This window comes from Xenopus tropicalis, chromosome 10, assembly GCF_000004195.4.
Source record: "Xenopus tropicalis strain Nigerian chromosome 10, UCB_Xtro_10.0, whole genome shotgun sequence".
NCBI lineage: Eukaryota > Metazoa > Chordata > Amphibia > Anura > Pipidae > Xenopus > Xenopus tropicalis.
Genome location: NC_030686.2, coordinates 11,332,924 through 11,338,210, shown reverse-complemented (window position 1 = coordinate 11,338,210; position 5,287 = coordinate 11,332,924). Strand labels below are relative to the sequence as shown.

The 5,287-nt window shown below is 45.9% G+C and overlaps 2 non-coding genes across 2 annotated transcripts; both read right to left on the bottom strand.

Moving 5' to 3' along the window:
• Positions 1-671: 671 nt before the first annotated feature.
• On the bottom strand, positions 672-743 carry trnac-gca. The gene has a single exon. It is a non-coding gene; the product is annotated as a tRNA-Cys (tRNA).
• A 2,971-nt stretch (positions 744-3,714) lies between these two features.
• trnac-gca lies at positions 3,715-3,786 on the bottom strand. The gene has a single exon. It is a non-coding gene; the product is annotated as a tRNA-Cys (tRNA).
• Positions 3,787-5,287: the final 1,501 nt, after the last annotated feature.

Here is a 5,287-nt window from a genome sequence, read left to right as displayed (position 1 = left end):
CCGTGGTGCTTTAACCTCTTAATGACTGAACTCGACTTGCATTAGAAGTAACAAATAATGATCCCTATGCATAAATATATATAGGGGCCATGTAATAAACTCTCTCAGAGGGGATCTCTGGGTTGTTATAGTGAGAGCTGGGAAGTTGAGGGAATTCTCTGGTATTATGGATCTTTAAGAAAGGGTTGGATGGCTCTTTAAGAGAGTTTTTCCACCTATGATTTAACTTTTAGTATGTTATAGTATGTCCTAGTCCTAGCAACTTTGCAATTGGTCATTATTTAATTCTGGCAGCCAAAAAGGTATTGCTCTGCGAGCTGACAATTTTATCATTATTGTTACTTTTTAATCCTTATCATTTTATTCAGTCTCGTATTAATATTCCATTATCTCATTCAGACCACTGCCTGGCTGCCAAGGTAAACAAGATCAACTAGGAGAGCAGATTAAACCAATTGCAAATTGGTCTCAGAATTTCAATGTCTGAACAACCCCTTTAAAAAGTGAGAAAGGACCGGTTGTTTTGCCTATGTTGTTGGCAAGAAACCTTAACTTGCTTTATTAGTCCTACTGTATATTATACTCTGCTTTTCTCACAGTATTTGCTGTAGCCATAGTATGTTATATTCAATAAACTTTGCATTGAAATTCCAGGAAAATGACATCTGCCCAGGGGGCACCCGGATTTGAACCAGGGACCTCTCGATCTGCAGTCGAATGCTCTACCACTGAGCTATACCCCCGGCACATATGGTGAGTTTCAGAGTGCAGAATGAGACCATGTAACAGGTTTGTTTGCTTTTCTCTGTCCAAGTTACTGTTTTCCATACCCCCCCCCCTTCCCATTTGTTTGCTGTAAATCACATATACAAACATCTTTGTTGGTCAGGCTCGGCATACTGAGAGGCCATGCAGCACCCGTGACTAAAGACTCTCTCACTGTCTCTATATCAGTGCTGGGCGGGGTTGGCACGGGCAGAAAACCCAGTGAGCCCAGAACAAATTGTGCAGTGCAGAGGTTGTAGTGCATAGGGCGGAATGCGTTGGGTGATAATCAGCAGCATTAATCACTAGAGCTGTAGGAAGTGGTAATCATTGTTGTCGGTAGCGCTGGGTTGGTTTGCTCATGGGAGTCCAAGGGTTGAGTGTTGGGCCCTTAACATGAATCTTTTTATGGGCCCTGCCTTCCCCAGTCTAACAAAACAAGCGTCCAAGGTAAAACTCCACCCTTGATGCCCCCCCCGGCAAAGTGATGAGCATGAGAGGGTGACAACAACCCCAACTCCACGCATGTCAACTTGTAGAGCAGGGGTCTCCAAACTTCTGACCCAAGGGGCTGGATCAAGGTCCCCTCAGACTGTTAGGGGGCCGGACCGCCATCACCAGTTCCCCCTCACACCGCGCCGCCGCTGCCGGGGCGGGGGAGGTGCTGGTGAATTAGCCCACATCTTCTTTCACAGGGTCGGACTGGGGGGTGCAGGGCCCACCGGGGCTCCCGCCCCAGGGGCCCTGCAGGTGCCCCAGCCAGCCATGTCCCCTACCCCCCCAGGGGCCCCCCTAACCCCCCCACAGGGCCCCCACCCGACGTCCTCCCCGAGCGCCAGGGGAGGAACAGTCAGTTGGGGGAGCGCTGGCAAGGGTCTGACTAAGGCCGGGGCCCACCGGGATTTTTCCCGGTGTCCCGGCAGCCCAGTCTGACCCTGCTCTTTCATATCCCACCATCAAAACAGACTGTTCACAACTCCTCCCCCCCGGCGCTGAGTCCTACCTGTACCAGTTCCCCCCAGTCCATCCTTCATCTCAGCTCCCCTGTGCCGCTCCCCACTGAGTCCTCTGTCTCCACTGCCAGGTGGGAGGACGCAGCGGGGGCCGGGTGAATTCCAATGGGGGGCCAGATCCGGGCCGCGGGCCGTAGTTTGGGGACCGCTGTTGTAGAGCAACAGATCTCCCTGAGCTGGCTTCCCTGTGAGTTGCAGAATGTCTGGAACAAGGTGTAGGCAGGCACAGTGCAGAGTAGACACTCCGCCCCCCCCCCATGCAATTGGCCTTCATTTTCTATTTTTTGTAGTTTTTGAATAATTCAGAAGATCACCAATTTGGAATTTCATCAACTATCTGGTTGCTAGGCTTTCATTTACACTAGCAACCAGGCGGCAGTGTGAATGAGAGTGGAAGATGAACAAGAGAGTGCTTGAGTATAAAGATAATTAATATAAAGTAACAATAATATTGTAGCTTCACAGAGCAAACTTTTTTTTTGGCTGCCGGGGTCAGTGACCCCCATTCAAAAGCTGGAGAAAGGCAAAAGACGGGAAATAATTAAAAATTTATATAAAAAAAAGAGAACCAGTTGAAGAGTTACTAAGAACAGATTGTTCTATAACATGCTAAAAGTAATGGAAAGCTGAACTAGGAGACTATTCATTGTGGCCTGAAAGCCATTGTTCATATGCCCTTAGGGCTAGGCTGATGTCACATGTGGTGGCCTAATTGCCACGGGCTCAGGAAGACAACAGCTGGAGTCAAAATGCCCCTATCTGCCTGTCACTATTTCCCGCAGACAGACAGACAGACAGTCAGACCGCAGCTCAGCAACACCCACCCCCTTCATGGAGCCATATAAAATATTTACTGCCGCTTTAAATCAGTGGAGTTTTAAAATAAGAACCTTTCCTAGGTGAGCGTTGCTGATGGTTCCACTGGCCGGGATTAATCTTATGTTGTTGGGTTGTTCCAGTGAGAGCTGGGAAATTGGGGGAATTTTCTGGCAGATACATTAGATAACTTCAAGAAAATACAGGGTTACTGGGGGGCATTTAGTAAAACTCTTTTTTTCAGATTTATATTTGTAAATCATCTCCGTGAATGGCAATAAAACTCAGACTGTACCTTCTGGAGCACTAAAACATTATTTTGCCCAGTCCTGGGCTTAAGGGCAAATGCCCATACCTGGTGCACTCTTACCTTCCAGTTTGTGCCTGTATGTTACCCAACCACTCAGACTGAAAGCTCTACGGGGCAGGGACCTCCTTCCTACTGTGTCTCATACCACATGGCACTTACTCCCTGTGTATTTATACTTATTTATTGTATTTATTATAACACTTGTCCTCCCTGTGTGTAATTGTGTATATTGTAAGATTGTACAGAGCTGCGTACCCTTGTGGCGCTTTATAAATAAAGTTATACATACATACATGGCAGTCATTTATCAAAAGATCCAAACTGAAAAAGCATGAATGAAAAAAATTGCGGAAAAGTTGTGAAAACCTCATTTTCATAATATCGCACGATAACTGCAACTTTTTTGTCGTATGATAACTATAACTTTTTCAGATTGTCGCACAAAAAACAGCGTCAAATAAAGACCAAAAATAGTTGTAAAAGCATTCGGAATTGTCGGGGTTTTGTTGAATTATAAATGCATTTTTTTCCTCCAGGTTTTCCGCAACAAAACTCCAAATTCTAAAAATTCACCCTTTAGTAAACACCACTTAAATGTAAACTTCATTCTGGGACAAGTTAGTTTGCCCTTTTTAGGGTAAGAAAGGAAAGCCTGCATTATAGTGCCTCCAGTGTGGGCAAGAAACCTCAACTTGCTATATAGGTCCCACTGTATATTATACTCTGCTTTTCTCACAGTATTTGCTGTAGCCATAGTATGTTATATTCAATAAACTTTGCATTGAAATTCCAGGAAAATGACATCTGCCCAGGGGGCACCCGGATTTGAACCAGGGACCTCTCGATCTGCAGTCGAATGCTCTACCACTGAGCTATACCCCCAGCACATATGGTGAGTTTCAGAGTGCAGAATGAGACAATGTAACAGGTTGGTTTGCTTTTCTCTGTCCAAGTTACTGTTTTCCATACCCCCCCCCCTTCCCATTTGTTTGCTGTAAATCACATATACAAACATCTTTGTTGGTCAGGCTCGGCATACTGAGAAGCAGCAACAGTGACTAGACTTTCTTTCTATATATATATTAGGCTGGCTATACATGTTAAGATATTTTTTTGGTCAAAGGACCAAGCTTATCCTGAAATGGTCGTTTACAAGTACGATTTTCCAATCAACGAAAACGACCATTCAAGCGATATCATCTAGTTAAAGCAAAGGAACTACATGCCTGGTCCTGCAAACAATTGGACAAGGGGCAAATTTAATTGCTAACAATGAAAATTTTCAAACCTACCCAATCAATTTTCTGACCGACGTCGGATGAAAAATTGCTAGATGTGCGATCGTTTGGTGCCCACTAACCTTACGATAATTTGTTGAATCGCACTGATATTGGTCGTTGAGAAAATTTTTATTGTGTATAAGCACTTATGGAGCGACTCGCCCATAATAAATCGGTGCTATCACAGACGAGTAACCACTCCAAAAAGGGTTTCCATCTGCAACAATAGAAGTCGCCAGTGGAAAGCCCTTCGTATCGTTTCGATTTCTGAAGTTGCACGAAATTGCCTGTTGGAGGAAACTTTGCGTAACTTGAGAAACCGAAGCGATACGAAGGACTTTCCACCGGCGACTTCTATTGTTGCCGGTGAAAACTCTTTTCAGAGCCCGCGACAGCACCGATTTATCGCAGGCTAGTTAGTCGCTCCGTGGGTGCTAAGCCTTAAGGCCCCCATACACGGGCCGATAGAAGCTGCTGATATGAGTCCCTTGGACCGTCTCGGCAGCTTATCGGCCCGTGTAGGGGCAGAAACGAGCGGACTGCCCGACCGATATCTGGCCAGATATCGATCGGCCAGTTTAAAAGTCGGATCGGGGGCCGCATTGGCTCGTTGATGCGGTCCCCGAACCGACTGCCGCCTACATAATCCAGTCATTTGGCCCCAGGGCCAAACGATCGGATTATTTTTTTTTTTAACTTCAAGCTCCCCGATATCGCCCACCCGTAGGTAGCAATTCTGATCTTTCCCACTCAGATATGGAAGTAGAAACAATAGAAATTCTACCTCCTTCTGCCCTGAATGTAGATTTCGCTTGGGGCCTTCAATGGCGCCCAATCAAAATCTTTTAACCTGGCCGAGCGACAAGTCGCAGGAGGCTGCGGATATCGGTCGCCTCGTCAAGCCGCCATACACGCACCGAATATCGTACGAAACAAGGTTTCATACGATATCATCGGCACATGTATGGCCAGCTTTAGAGTGTGAGCAGGAAGGGGATACCGCAACAACCCCACCCCCTGCGTGCATCAACCTGTATTGAAATAAATCCAGAGTTACAATTGGTCTTCACTTTTTATTTTTTTGTGGTTTTTGAATAATTAAG